The 16,018-nt window shown below is 46.2% G+C and overlaps 2 pseudogenes; both read right to left on the bottom strand.

Moving 5' to 3' along the window:
- Nucleotides 1–676: 676 nt before the first annotated feature.
- The window catches only part of LOC136487037 (disease resistance protein Pik-1-like), a 41,552-nt pseudogene continuing 26,210 nt past the window's right edge, over nt 677–16,018 (bottom strand).
- On the bottom strand, nt 11,394–14,170 carry LOC136487239 (disease resistance protein Pik-2-like; annotated as a pseudogene).

Here is a 16,018-nt window from a genome sequence, read left to right as displayed (position 1 = left end):
CACGGGCCCGATGAACGTGAGTTGCATACCCTGATTTCGCGTGAATGTTTGGGGGGTCTTCACTGGAGACTTCGTCGGTGATTGTAGAGACGGAGGAGTCGGCGCTCTTGAGGACGGGCATCAACGAGAAACAGACCAGGACGGACATCGTCCCCGCCTGCAACGACGCCACATTTGGCTGGAACTCGGAGGTCAGCATCCGGTCGCTGAGGCATCAGCCTGACTGTACATGTTATAGATACTTAGAATGCCAGATTTGGCCTCTCGTTGCTAGCAGCTTATAATGCTCTAATGCAGACAACATTTACGAGTAATCTAGTATGGTACGGAGAGCACCAGAGGTTAACACATCCTTCCGTAAGTCCCTGCTCAGACAGAAACTGCATACTGTGGTAGTTTAAGAAACTGTCAAAATAACACCAAGTTTTGCATTATTACATAATGTCAGAGTTTTACATGCAAATCCATTTGGGACTGTGAATCAAGAACGTATACACACTGTAGTACAGTAGTTCAAGAGACCGATGAAATAACCCCAAATCTGGCATTATTACATAAAAATTGCAAAGTCTTGCGTGCAAATCCATTTGAGACATTGAAGCAGCAACACATATGGAGAACGTTCCATCCAGATCCGCGTGGAATAGTTCGACTTCTGTTGGAATTGGAAAGAAACTGATTTCCACACTGGCCTCACTGGCTCTAAATAAAGTTACAAACAACAGCGAAAATGTCACAGAGTACACACAGAGGAACCAATACGCTACTACTACATGACAGTCTTAGAAGGAAGAGAATGTGGCTACGACAAGGGGGGCACACATCATCAGACATTCTGGCCTGAGATACACAGATACATGCTGTGGTCAACAGCGTTACACGGGCGGCGAGGAGTGATGTACCATCCTGTGGTATGGATTGCCAAGCTGTAACTCTTGTTCTCTCATCTCCCTCTGGCAATTGAGTTCCCTCCAGAGATGAGACAACTGATCATTCCTGGTGCAACGAGTGTATACGGAAACCTGTCAGAGTGTATATGGAAACTGTCAAGAAAATGGTCTTGACCACAAGCAGAATTTCAAGTAACATAGTAGTAGTGATTACCATGTCTTGTAGAGCTAAGCCTGGCCTAATTGGATCAACTTTTATCTCCAGTAATCTCCAATTGAATCGCTGCTGTAGCCTCCTCACCAACTGCTTGAGCATCATCTTCAGCTCCAGCATTGGTTCTGCTCGAAGTCGCAATTGCATTTTGTGTCACTTCATCATCAACTTCTTGGACATCATCTTGTTCAATGCCATTGATGAAAAGGTCGATCGGGTTGCGATGTCTGGCAACTTGTTTGGTCACTGCGTCCACTGTCATCTTGATGCTGGGGCTGTTGATGTATTGTGCGTTGTAGCACAGGGAAACCTCCGTAAGCCTACCGAGGTTGCTGATACCTGAAGGAACACAGATCTGGCTCGCTGGAGTCGAACAGAACTTCAATTGAAGGTATGTCAGCTTCCGCATAGCTACTGTGCTGAAACTGAGCCATGGCATTGGGCAGTCGATCGAGAATCTCTGAAGCTTACGGAATCCTTTGTTTCCAATCACTATGGCTTGTCCAGGAATGAAGTCCAATCCTATTATTAGGCACTGCAATTTGGGCAAGCCTCCAAGTATCTTCAGATCATCCGTCATTGTTTGCTTGTTACAGACGATGATTTGCACGAAAGCTAGACACCAGAGCCATTTGAGCCATGGTGGAACACTTGCGAATCTTCCCGCTGTCACCTTGAACTTCTCAAGACTCATAAGCGTACCCCACTCTTCACCCCACTCTTCAAGGGAGCCCAGGAACTCCATGGAGCAGCCGAGTCCACAGTGAATGGTCAGGGACTCGAGGCTTCTCCAATTTTTGATGGATGACAGTAACGCTTCACAGTAGTCTCTGTCAGTGGACTGGTGAAAGGACCATGTAAATGCAAGCACCTTCAAACTTTGTAGATCACGCAGAGCCCTGATGAAGCTTGGAGGTTGTTCGGTAAAATCAACAGTGACTAGTGTCTGTAGACGGCAGAGATGCTGTACATCGTTCGGCACCCTTGCTGCCGTTTCGACGGAATTAATTGCTCCTTTGCCACCAACGAGAAGATACACCAAGCTACCCCTTAAGCCCACAATTTGCTTTGTCAGCTGGCTTATCCGTGTGCCTCTTAGGTCCAGGTACCACAGACCTTTTAGCTGGAATAATTCGAGTGGGAGCTCACTTATCTGCGTGTAACTTATATCCAATGTGTGCAAAGCCCACAGCTCCTTGATCTCGTGTGGGAGCTTGCTGACTCGAGTATTCCTGACACTCAAATACCTCAAAAAGATCATTTTGCTTCTGCATATCTGAAGTAGGTTCTCATCCTCGAGATTCTCCCAGCCTTCTAGATCCAGAACCACCAAATTGATAAACTTGTCCAGAGGGATTCCGCAGACTGTCCCAGAAACAGCTAGCGAACGAGTCTGGGACAAATCCATGGTTTCAAGCATCGACGGGAGCAGGGGATCTGGATGGTGCAGGGCTAACCTCCGTGGCATCCTGCTGCTAGTTTGGTTGCCACACTCTGTTGTTGTTGCTGCTGCTGATTCTGCCAGTAAGTTGAGCGTAGTGGTGGTGAAAACTGAAACCCATCTCTGCAGATTTGGAGGCCAGGAATTGGTGCATAAAATGATTGATTTGCCACTGGCAGGCCTCGGCTTCATCTTGCTTGTGTTTGCAGTTTGATGCTACACAGGTGATGACATTACTATCCACTAGCTCGGAGAACAACCTCTCTGCTTGTAACTTGATGTCGTCAGAGTAACCACCATAATGATAATAAGTAAGGATAAAGAAGCCTTCATATATCCATTTCAAGATGAGACGATCCTTTTCAAACTTGTACCCATAAGGAAACATGCTCATGTAAATTAATAGTGACCTCAAGTAATCATTAGGGAAGTCATTAAAAGCGGAGGATAGTGCTTGTTCTGTCAGCCGGGGGACTCGTTCCTTGCAATAAATTGCAAATCTTTGATGCTCCTCGTCCTCATCCTCTCGTTGGTGCAGCTGCTGCAGTCGTTGGTCCTTCAGCCAGTCTGCCATACCAATTATAAACAACGGTATACCTTCACATCTCCTCAATATTTCATCACAATGTAGCTTCATATTGTTTGGCAGGCAACCATCTACTGAACCAACGGCTTTTGCTAGAAGCAGACTTTCTGAATCCATTTCGCTTAGAGGCTTCATCTCATGCACATAAGGCCATCATAGGAATCGGAGCAACATGCCCATGCTGTACTTGTACTGCGTGTTGTAATCAATATTCGGCTACCATGATTATTATTAGGAAATGCGCCCTTGATTTCTTCCCAGTCTGATGCTTCCCATATATCATCGATAATGACGAAGTACCTGGCCAGCCAGCCGGGAGCATTGTGAGAAAGAGATTAGCAAATATGTATATTTTCAGATTAAAGATAATCATGCCAAAGCTAGTAATTAAGTTGGTTGTTATCGGTACCTTTTATCTCGCAAGCATTCTGAAATGAGGCAGACTAGGACCTTCATTGTCTTGGCTTGTGACGGGTCAGATGACAATGCTGTTGCTGCTGGTTCTGAGACTTGGGAGAGGATATCTTGAAGAAGACGAATGTTTCTATCAGTTACCCGTGGCACTTGTGCCATAACGTTGCATTGGAAATTGTAGCGCCCTCCACTAGTTTCATGCTGCTGCCTGAGTCGGTTGCGGAGCTCCACGGCAAGAGTTGTCTTGCCTATCCCCACAGGTCCAACGATACACATGACTCTCAGGTTCATGTCCATCTTCCCTGGTGTGCGAGCCACCCTGAAGATCTTCTTTGCCGGGAGATCGATGCCGACAAGAGGGAGGAGGGCACCCGCCTCGGCCCGTTGGGGTGTAATACGCCCAATGTCAGAGCTAGTGAGAAGAAGATGCCTAATAGTATATCTGGAGAGATCTTCGTTCCTACGGTAAAGTCGTTGTACCATACTATGAAGAAACAAATACGACTTGCTACAGTGGAAGCACTGCGTAGCTCTTCGCAGCAGCGTGTGACGTGAGGGATCAACTTCACGGAGGACGTGGTCGGCCAAATCCAGAACATCCCAGCGCAAAGATGTTGGCAGCCAGGACAGCGTCTCGCCGTCCAAATGCTGTGGACTCAATGACGTCAAGAATGCCGCAATGATACTCAGCTCCGTCTCCATGAATACCAAGCAGCGCCGTCCACGGTCACCAGTGACCACGCTATGAGGGCCAGCAGGCCCCAGCAGCTGAGAGATCCTGGCACGAAGCGGCTGCAGCTTGCTTAATAACTCCTTGATCTCGGCCGCCGTCTCCTTCTCCTCCTCGGAATCTTGATGTGCCGTGACATCTCTCTCCAGCTGCTGATCAGGATCGGGAGCGGCAGGCACCATCTCGACCTCCTTGCCCTCCTCCCCCTCGGAGGCCTTAGGCGCCATGCATGCACCCTGCGAGCTGAGCAGTTAAATGAACTATTAAGGATCGATCCAATATCAGGCGGCAGAATGAATGTCGATCAAGGGTTTCAATATGTACTTATAATGACGGACGATTTTGGCTAGCAGGCTCCGGGAGTGGCAGGCACGATCTCTACCTCCTGCTGCTGCTCCCCCTTGGGACCGGGAGTGGCAGGCAGGATCTCTACCTCCTTGCCCTGCTCCTCCTCGGAAGCTGCAGTTGCCATGCCTGTTCCACGCCCTCTACCAGAATAACCTTTATTCGGTATGTGCGTGCATTCAACACGCCAGGATTAATCCTCCAAAATACATGCAGTCACATAGTGCGGGTATTCACTTGTAATCAAACTTACCAGATCTGGCCGGTCTCCCCGATTGATAGCGGCAAAGAAGACCCCCAAGGCGCCGACCTCGTTAGTACTACGCTGCTGCTGCCGGCTTCTCCTTCGACACCAGGTGGCCGGCGGTGGGAAGGCTGTTACTTGCGCAAATTAGCCCTGAATAACGTTTTGGCAAGGAATTAATCCCAATTTCCTTGCCCCCCTGCTGCTACCCTTTTGCTGCAGAAACAGCTAGAGCTGCTACTCGGCGAATGTTGAGGGAACGGGGCAAGGCTAGAAGAACCAGCCATGTTACCGTGTCTAAATAAATAGGTACTCCCTCGGTCCTTTTTTAATTACAGAAATGCTATATAACACACGTGTGTTTTAGCACAAAAAAACACATGAATTTTAGTCCGCTAGATCGTTGCCTCGGTTTGTCTGCGTCCGTCAGATCTGCCAAGCCGGAGACTTCCAGGTATGCGCGTACGCGAACACGAATCTGACGCGAACGAGCAGGAATAGATCAGCACGCCCTGACGGAGCTGCCAGGTGCTCGATTCATCTTTTGCCTCGGGTCCAGAATCGTCCTCCCCGTCGCGTCGGAACACTGCCGGGTCCGGAACCGCTCTGTAATTTGTCCTACCATAGAAAAAAATTATTTTCTGTGATATGTGATTTGTGATATGTGGATCTGTGATCTTGTGATTGCCTAAAGGTAGAAGAAGGCTAAAGGTAGAAGAAGGATGAAGACTATTGGATCTTAATCTTATGGTGCAAAAAAATTTATGTGTTGGAATTGTATAAAACACATGGTTGTGCAGTAGACAGACTTAATTATCGTTTTCCCTTCCCGACAAGCCAAACGTATTCAATTTTAACTAAATGTATAAGAAAATAGTAATATTTATAGTACATAATTAGTAGCATTAGATAGATTGACAACAGTTAAAAAAGGGATAGAGTGAGTAGCTTGCAGGGGGCCCTTACTACTAGTTTGCGACATTTCTTCCCCACCTCGATATATATGACTTGGGACGAACTCTCACTGTCCATATCATTTCAAATTTGACTAATTTATAGAAAATGTTGTCGACATTTGTATCTCAAAATAGGTTTACAATTAAAAAATATAGCATAATTAACCTAGTGATACCTATTCATTCCTATAAATAACTTTAAGATCCGCCGATTAGGGCATGTGTTTGTGGACATCTACGTGAAAAATAGTACTTTTTATATTGTTTAATATTTATAACTAATAAAGAATTATTTATATTAAATTGTATATTTTCTCTTTGTTTATTTTCTATGGGATATATAGATGTAATAGGTACTTCATAGTCTATATCTAATTATCATAAACTTATTAATCACTTTTTCAAGTGACTGATTTATATGTTGTTCATCTATACTCGTATTTTTATTTTGTATGGCACATCTGTATATTTTAAATATGCAATTAGTTTGAAATATTGCCATTAACTATGGTGGTCCTTGCTGCATCACATACCTTATGAAGTCATGAATCTAATTTTAATTTTTCAAATTATATTCTTATTGACTGCTACATATTTCTTTGTCCTCAATTGAAACTCTTGTGCTTATTGTATCTTTTATTAACTCTTCTTTTTGCACTTTTTAAAATAAAGATTTAGGTGGTAGAGGATGTTCTTAAATACTATAATAACATAAGTAATCATTTGAAACATGCACCATATTAATTAAGATAAGTGATAGAGTTTGAAGTGAGATCTTAGATGGGAGTAGCAGTGCTAAGCTCAAGAGAATTTTAATGCTTAAGCATATAATGATCGACTTTTTACTCTAAACTAACCTTAAAGGGCCAGGAAAATATAGCACCACCAGTGGTCTCCCGTACTTCCCAAGACGATTGAATTTTCCTATCAGGGAATTATACATGTTGTTATGGTCAAAAGGCTGATAAATACACTTGGGATTTGGTTAAATTGGTTGGTTCTGCCACACGGGCTATGTCCTAAATGACAGTGACAATTACCATATCACTGTCGGTTCAAGCGATAACCTGGCAATGATAGCCATAAATACCACGGCCGGCCGAAACTTTGACCCGACAATGTTGTACCTATTATCACTGTTGGGCTGATAGGCTGCCCCATCACTACAGATTAACCTATGCCGACTGAATTCCAACAATGAAGGGGGGGGGGGGTGTGACCCGGTAGTGATTATTAGTTGTGGCGCAGTGATAGCTTATGTTGGTATTAGGAATAGATATGAGGGAGATTTTAGTTCATTTTCATAATGCTAGGAATGGATAATTTAGATACAAATTAAATGGCCTACTTTATATTACCTTTCATGATGGAAAATATGAGTAATTTAAAAAGAAATATAGAGGTATTTGACATTATGTTTCGTAATGCTAAGGTAGGAAATCTACATATATATTTAGGGGTTATTTTAAATTATATTTCATAATGGAAAAAATGGGTAAGCTCGACCTAAATTTATGTGGTTACTTTATTTATGCTTTATAATCATAGACGTGAGTAGTGTGTTGACTTCGCTGGAGATGTTGATGCTAGGAAAAGCACAACTGGAGTGATCTTTTTTTTGGCCAACAGTCCAATGACCTGGCAGTCCATGAAGCAAAAGGTGGTAGCTAGCTTAGTCCACCTGCGAGGCAGAATACATAGTTGCTGCAAACGCTGCATCTCAAGCAGTTTGGCTAGCTCGGGTGTTATGAAGTGCAGGGAGGGACACCAAGAGTGCCAATGCTGAAGGTGGACAACAAGTCGGCTATTGCTCTGAAGTAGAATCCGGTTCTTTATGGACAGAGCAAGCACATCGAAGTGAAGTATCACTTTGTCCGGGAGTCTGCAGACATTGGTTTGATCAATGTAGATTTCGTCAGAAGTGAAGAGCAGCCGGGTGACATTCTGACGAAGGCTCTTGGCAGAGTCAAATTTCATGAGATGCATGCCAAGATCGGCATGCTTGATGTAAATATTCTGTACAGCAAGGCTTCGGAGTAGATTGTTGATTGTATTCCTTGTGTGCTGATTAGACTTAGCATATTTGCATGCACTTAGCATTTCTGGATAATAGCTAATTAGGCAGTAGCTAATTAGTAGCATGATCAGTGCATGATTGTGCATGTATCAGCATGATTGAAAGGCGGATTTAGTTTCCTTGTAATATCTTATTTAAGCATAGCAATACAACCAGAAAACGCTGCAAGTTTCACAGCACTAAACGAGATCGTATCCTGTGTTCGCGTGAGTTGTGTGCGTTCTTCCTGGTCGTGATCTTGCCGGCAACAACGTCTGCGTTCTCTCTGGCGAGTTCCAACATAATTTAGATACAAATTAAATGGGCTACTTTATATTACCTTTCATGATGGAAAATATGAGTAATTTAAAAAGAAATATAGAGGTATTTCACATTATGTTTCATAATGCTAAGGTAGGAAATCTATATATATTTAGAGGTTATTTTAAATTACATTTCATAATGGCAAAAAATGGGTAAGCTCGACCTAAATTTATGGGGTTACTTTTATTTATTTTTTATAATCATAGATGTGAGTAGTTTTTTTAGAAAATAGATTGAATTCAATGGCAGTTATGGGTGATGATGAATAGAATCAGATCTTGTTTCATCATAATTAACACAAAGTATCTGTGGGAGACCTTCAATTAGTAATAACTAGATGACACCCACACGTTGGTGCATGTGGAAATTGTGTTGCGTTGTATATTCTATTGGGCTAGGCATCGAGATATCCAGTAAAATATTTTATGAGAATCACATTATTAGCATGTGTTTGGTTTTGGGATAACATGGGTTGGGTTGGACCTGCCCCTGTTTTCTAGGTTGGGTTGGACCCATTTCAGTGTTTGGTTGATAAGGTTGGGTCGGTTCCAATTCTTTGTTTGGTTTCAAGAATCTGCAGTACTGGGTCGGGAGACTGGGCCCTGTCTGGCTGCCTAATGTCCTCTTCTTCTTCCTTCCACTTGCCAAGCCCCTCCCCGCCGTACCTCATGCACCGCCACCTAGCCCCGCCCCACACCGTCGCCCTCCTGCGGCTTCCTGGCCGTGGCGGCACGCTGCTCTTGCTCGGCCCGGCCGCCCCCGCCGCAGCTCCACGGCTCGCTCCGCCCCCGCTGCTCCTCTGCTCCTCCACGCATGCGTGTCCTCCTCCGCACAAGCCCGTCCGCCGGTGCTCCTCCTGTGTGCACGCGCGGCTGTCGGCGCTTCGCGGAAGCGATGCGCACTGCTCCTTCCTCCATCTCACTGGTCACATGTGCTCGCGCGCCCTACTCCTTCCTCCCCACACGCCCGCTCATCTGGGTCAGACCCCGTCCGCTCGATTCCTAGGAATCGGCTCGACCTGCATCCAAGGGGTGTATTCCCTCTCAGGTTCGTGATGGTTTGTAGGGGTGGCTTGACCAGCCGCTCCTACGAAACCGTTGCTATAAATCATAGATTTATAGGGCCGGTTGCCAAACCGCCCCTACAAATCTAATTTATAGAGGCGCCTGGTATTCCCTACAAATTTTTTTTTGTAGAGACGGCTCTGTAAAACAATATGTAGCCCCTATAATTTTTTAGGGGCGGCTGATGATTGAACCGCTCCTATAAATCAAATAGTAGGGGCGACTGGTGAGTAAGCCGCCCGTACAAATCACTAGCCGTCTCTGTTCTATTTATTGGGGCGGCTGGTCCCGTTGGTCCGTAGCACGCCTACTGTAGGAGCGGTTGGTGATTGAGCCGCCCCTAAAAAAACATGACATTGCTACAAATCCTTTGTGTAGTAGTGGCTACTCATGCACCTCCCTGGAATGTTCCTCTTTCTCCGGCGAAGCTTCTTTGATCCAGAGCCGAAGAATACCCCGCGACAGAGATGAGGAGGAGGAGACAGTCGTAGTCACGCGCTTGTTGGGTTCCGTAGAGCCAGGAAGGATTGGGGCTAATCTAGGTATGGACTTTTCATTTTATAGAGGGAAGACTGGGTTGCCTCTATCAAAACCGAACATGTAGGTGAAGCGGTGAATGGAGTGCTTTGAGGCAGTGGCGCAGCCGCGCAGGAGGTGAAGTGCAACAGACACATAATGGCCCCTAGCTGTAAGTTTCCACGGCCATAGGGATGCTTCCGTCTTGAGTTTCAGTTGCACTTTAATACTAGATGGGAAGGATATTGCTGACGTTGCTTCACGAAAATTGCAAGAAAATTTGCTAGTGGGGTTCTCCTATTTAGGTATAGTAGATATTAAAATTGTGATTGTATTACTCCAGGAGAAGTAACGTTGATAATAATTGGTAATAGTTCCACAAATTATACAAGAAATGATAATGCACGATCATGGAGTAATGTAATATAAGTTTACAACGTAAGAAAGCGATGACAGACTCGTTGTAACTATGCCAATTATGAGTTTATGACCAGATAATCTACTTCTGTTCTGTTGATTCATTGTACTCATCGAGAACCACGCTGAGAGCATTACCCTTCCCATGAATAATGCAGGCTAATTCCTTGACTTGTTGCGCCTTTTCCTTGGCATCTTTAGGCGCCTGACTGCTGACAGTCAGGACTACCTGTTGGATACTTGAAAGATTTTCCAGGCCATAGACACCCTCCACCATTCTGAACCTTGTTAACCGAGGCGGGCACTGTAATATAACTGCCTCGGTTAATGCCTATTAATCGAGGCGGTCACATTATAAGGCCCGCCTCGGTTAAATAGTGGCCTAGACAACCCATCTAGGCCTGGTAAAGGGTATATACCGCGAGCAGCAAATCCTAACTTCCATCCCCACCTCTTACTCCCTCAGTCGCGCCGCACAGCGACGCCCCTCTCTCCAACTCCGCAGCGGCGCCCCTCCCTCCTCCAGCGGCGGCGCCCCTCTCCCCTCCCTCTCTCTCTCTTTATCTCAGGCCCCTCCCGGACCCCAGATCCGGCGGCGAGGGCAAGGAGGTGCCCAGATCCGACGACGGGGAGGCCAGATCCGGCAGCAGGAAGGCCGGATCCGGCGATCTACGGCGGCAGCAGCGGCAGTGCATGGATGGGCTCGGCGGGCCTGTCCATGGATTTTTTTTGTTTTTTAATTGATTAACCGAGGCGGGCATTTCAACCGCCTCGGGAAAGATCCATTTACCTTGACCTTTCCACCGAGACGGTTGCGATGCCCGCCTCAGTTAATCACTTTTGCCTGCCTCGATTAATTTTTTCTGTAGTAGAGATGCCGCACCCAAATTTTCCGGCGCAGGCATCGCAAGAACTAAAAACGCTCTCAGCCAAAAAGCAATAGGATAGATGAGTTTAGGATTGGAAAACCGGCTGGGCAAGGTTTGTTAATAGCTTGAGCTTTCTCATTTAGCTCACGAGCAATTGTAATGACCAAACAATTGATGCAATTATGCAATTTGGTTTTGCAGTAACAGATTCAAAATGGAAAAAATAAAATACCCCCTCCGTCCTAAAATATAAGGAAACAAAGTAATTTTAAGACAAGTGACGTATATAACCCTCTCTGATTACTATATTTGGGTTGATGATAGACATTAATAGTAGGTATGCATGTGAATATTATCTTTTAGTGTTTGTTCACCTAGAATACCATACATTTTGGTACAAATTTTGAACTCGTAGTTGCCTGGGGTACAACTAACTTTGTAGATGGTGAATTTCCTCAGGTTGGTAAGTTTCTGCAAGTCTCTAAGCACTTCAGTAGCTAAATCGGTACAGATCTCAACCCCAGAGAGTGTATGTAAAGCCGTCATTTTTGTGATCCCTTCAGTTAATTTCAATGCATGCCGCTTGTTCTTGTTGCCAGCAAGTAGGTGCGCCATTCTCTGAAGCTTATCAACAGACTCTGGCAATTTTGTGATGCTCGTCTCCCTTATGTCAAGCACTTCCAGAGATTCCATCCGGCCAATTTTGGGTGGGATCTCCTTTACGTCTGTCCGTCGCAGGCTCAGGTACTTCAACTGGTGCATTTTACATATTTTCTTAAGTTGCTTGTAGGACAAATCCTTGCAGCCTTCAAGATCTAGCACCTGGAGTATCTGAAACTTGTGCAAAGTAGAATGAAGCGCTCTCAAACTCCCTAGTGCCGTTAAGGATCTGACGTGGGACAGTCTCATCCTCCCTACCTTTTCATTCTCTTTCCCATCACTCCTCTGAACGGACAGACGACGCACCTTGTAGCTCGGAAATGGCGTTTGCCAGTGACCACCAAACACAGTGACGAAATTCTCGTCGCTTGACTTGGCAACAATGTACTCCAGAACCATGTCATGAATCTGACAGCTCTTCACCTTGCCGTTGCTGCTGTTGTTGACCGGACGGACCAAGTTCCTGTCAATGAGTTCACTGAAACAGTGCTCAGCAACTTCCTCGACGGTCTTCCCGTCCTTCTCGACAACGAACCCTTCGGCTATCCATCTTCTGAGGAGGCACTTTCTACTGATCAAGCAACCCTTGGGAAACATGCTCAAGTACAGCAAGCACGTTTTCAGATCAGCTGGCAAATCTTTGTAGCATTGGTCAAGTATCCGTGTCACTCCTTCCGTAGTGAGATTGTTCCCCAGAACTGCATGAACTGCACTTAGTTCTTTGTCAACCTTTTCCAACAGGCTGTCCAGGTTTGACTCTTGGTTTGCCTTCAGTTTACTAGCCATAAGACCTGCTACTACGATGATGGCTAATGGCAGACCTCTGCACGTTTTCATGATCATCGGACTATTAATGGGTCTTGTAATACAAAGATCATCAATAACAGCACCAGAGATTGTTTCAAGAAACAGGTTGTAGGAACTTTCTTCAAGGAGTGGCTTGTGCTCGTAGGAACGGCCATTTCTTCGGCGACAGGCTTCGGACACAGATCACCACTATGGTACTGCCTTTCTTATTTTTGGGCAAAGAATCCCTGAACTTTTCCCATGCTGATACAGACCAAACGTCATCTATCAAGATGAGATACCTATTTCAAGCATTATACAAAATAAGCATTGATCCTACAAAGTAATCATTCTCAAAAGCACACTACAACAGTAACATCAAAGAACGATTATAATAGAAAAATTATATATATAATATAAATAGGATTACAATATCGTGCTTAATTATATTATATATATATATATATATATATATATATATATATATATATGTGAAGAAAGGTGAAACATGAATGAGGAGCATTAAAATGGTACAGTACCTCTTCTTCTTTAGTAGATTGTCCAGTTTACTTTTAAGATCCTCTTCTCCCAATTTGTCAGTTTCCTCGATCTCTTCCATTGATGCACCAGACTGCTGCTCTTGGAATGTCTTTATAAGCCTTCCCAAAACTGTTCGGAGATTGAACTTCTGGGAGGCAAGCACGGATGCTCTGCAACCGAAATCGTCTCCGAACTTGCGGTAAAGCGCCATGGCAAGAGTGGTCTTGCCTAGGCCACCAGACCCAAAAATGGCAAGGAATCTGAGCTGATTACCGGTGCTTTGCTGGCTCCCATTGGAGAACCATGGCTCTAGCTCCTTCATGGCATCCTCCAAGCCCACCGGCTCCTTGGTGCCGAAGAGCTGGGGAGGAGGCACTAGACGGTCTTGGGGATCATTGGCTCCCGTGTTTTCGACGTTTCCCGTGTTCTCCACGCCGTACCTGGTGCGCCGCTCGCTGACGTGCTGCGCCCGGGCCTTGAGGTTGCCGATCTCCGTGGCGATGCAGTGGCGCGCGTACAGCGTGGTGAGCAGATACCACTTCTTCCGGAGATACACCAGCGCTCCGCTCCCACGGGGCTCGCTGCTGAGGCGGTGGTCGACGTCGTCCACACAGTCCTCGATGTCGTAGGACACCTCCCGGACCTGCTTCATCCAGTCCAGGCGCTGCTCGTCATGGTCGCCCACCCGCTTAATCTTGTTGAGGAAGGCCTGCATGCTGGCCAGCTCGTCGGTGATGTACTGGATGTCATCACGGACGCCACGGATCAGGGTGTACTCCTGCGCGAGGAGGCTCCCGAGCTTGTTCACCAGCGATTTCACGGCGTTGTTTGAGGCGCCGACGACGAGATCCATCGTCGCGCTACTCTAGCGCTGCCTCCTTACCAGTGGAGACAAGATGCTTTTGATGTAGTTCTGTGGTTGTACTAAGCTTTTTGCTCACTAGAATGGTAATGGCGAGTATCGGACAAAAGGACACCCTCACCTTGATTAAGCAGAAATCTGATTAAGGACCTCCACCGTGTGGAAGTCATAATGGTGGGCATCGTTTGTTAGATCCAGCATAAAAAAAATGAAAACAAGACATACAATTGTTGGTGCTGCTGAGGTGAGCCCTATGAAACAAGCAGGTTGCAGCAAACAAAATACTTTTTTGGACTTGTTCGCTTCAACTTAAAGGAGCGGCCACTACCACTGCTGGAAACTCGAATTGTTCTGTGGTGACAAATTTTTCTGTGCATTTTTTCGGTACGCAACGATTTTTCTGTGGGTTTCAAAATATCCCCACAGAAAAATACGAAAACCCACAGAACAATTGTATGATTTTTCTGTGCGTGACAATACACACGGAAAAAATCAGCACTCGCAGAAAAATGAAACTTATTCTGTCGGTTCTTTAAAAACGCACAGAAAAAAGATATGCACGCACAGAAAAAATGTTATTATTCTGTCGGTATTTTAAAACACACAGAAAAAACATACACACGCATGGAAAAAAACCAAGAAGTCCTAACCCTAACCCGTCGCGGACTCGCCTGCTCGGCTCCTCACGCACGCACGCTCCCCTCCCTCCCCTTCTTCTTCCCTGCCGCACCCTCCCCTCCCCTCCCCAGCCCCGCACACTCCGTTACACTCCTCCCGCACCCGCACCCGCACCCGCACCCGCCCATCCTCCGCCGGATCCCGCCCCTCCCCTTCTTCCTCGACGCGGCCGGTGCCGCCCCCTCCCTCTCTCCCCCCTCCCCTACCTTGGCCGGTGCTGCCCCCTCCCTCTCCCCCCTCCCCTACCTTCTTCCCCGGTGCGGTCCCTCCCCTCCCGCTCCCCACTGGCCAGATCCGGCGCGGCCGGTGCCGCCCCCTCCCTCTCCCCCCCTCCCCTCCCTTCTTCCCTGGCGCGGCCCCTCCCGCTCCCCACCGGCGAGATCCGGCGGCCGGTGCCGCCCCCCTCCCTCCCTCCCTCCCCAACGGCGAGATCCAGGGAGGGGGCCCGACGATGGCGCACCCCAGGCGGCGGAGGGGACGGCTGCGCGGGCCAGGGGCGAGCTACAGCCCCCTGGCCGAGAGCGGTGGCGGGGGGCGTGGTGGCGGAGGCAGTTGGGCGTGGATGGTGGCGGCAGTGCTGGTGGTACGGGCGTGGATGGCGGCGGCGGCGGTGCTGGTGGTGCGGTCGTGGTGTCGGCGTGCCTTTTTTATTAGAGCTTCTGTTAGCTGTATAATTAGAGAGTAATTTAATTCGTGCTTTGCTGCTTTGCTTCCGTGCTGCTTGAGAATTTCCTAATTGTTCCTAGTGTTTTAGTACTATGATATCTGGTTGTTTTTTCTTCCTTAGTTCTGACCTGTTCATGTCTTGTCTGATCTGGTCATAGGCTTACACGGTGTCATTTTATTGCTGCATTACTAAGAGAATATGGAATTCTCACTGCAGCCATTTGCAAACTTGAATGAGCCCCTGATTACACTTGACAAAGGTGAATTTAGTTTTTGTTCAATCAAGTTTAGAAAAAAAAACATGTTCAAATTGTTATCCGGTACTTGGACTTTCAGTATAACATATCCTTGATGGTAAATTAACTGAACAAAATTTGCTCGCTACAAGTTAATTTGTCATCATCTGTGTGGATTGATATGCTTTGCTCGCTACAGTTTATGGATGCATATGTAGCATGTCTTTCTTTTTCCAATTGTTGCTTTGCCTATCAGATTTGAGGGAGCAATGTAATAAGAAGATTTTACTGTAAAGTTAAAATACAATTTTAACTTGTTTGTTTTGTTACCCTGGTTGTTTTTCAGGTGAGATGCTATGAAAACAGTATCTTGAATATCTTGCATATATCAACCTGATCAATTATTTTGATATGTGATATTTGCGGAGCTGAAATGATATGAAACCCCAGTCTCGTGCCGCGCTGCTCTCCCCTTCCCTAACTATGCCGTGTGACTTTTTTTGTTTTGTACTACTCTTGAGTGG

Source organism: Miscanthus floridulus, chromosome 10, assembly GCF_019320115.1.
Source record: "Miscanthus floridulus cultivar M001 chromosome 10, ASM1932011v1, whole genome shotgun sequence".
Taxonomy (NCBI): domain Eukaryota; kingdom Viridiplantae; phylum Streptophyta; class Magnoliopsida; order Poales; family Poaceae; genus Miscanthus; species Miscanthus floridulus.
This window is presented reverse-complemented; position numbering and strand designations above follow the sequence as displayed.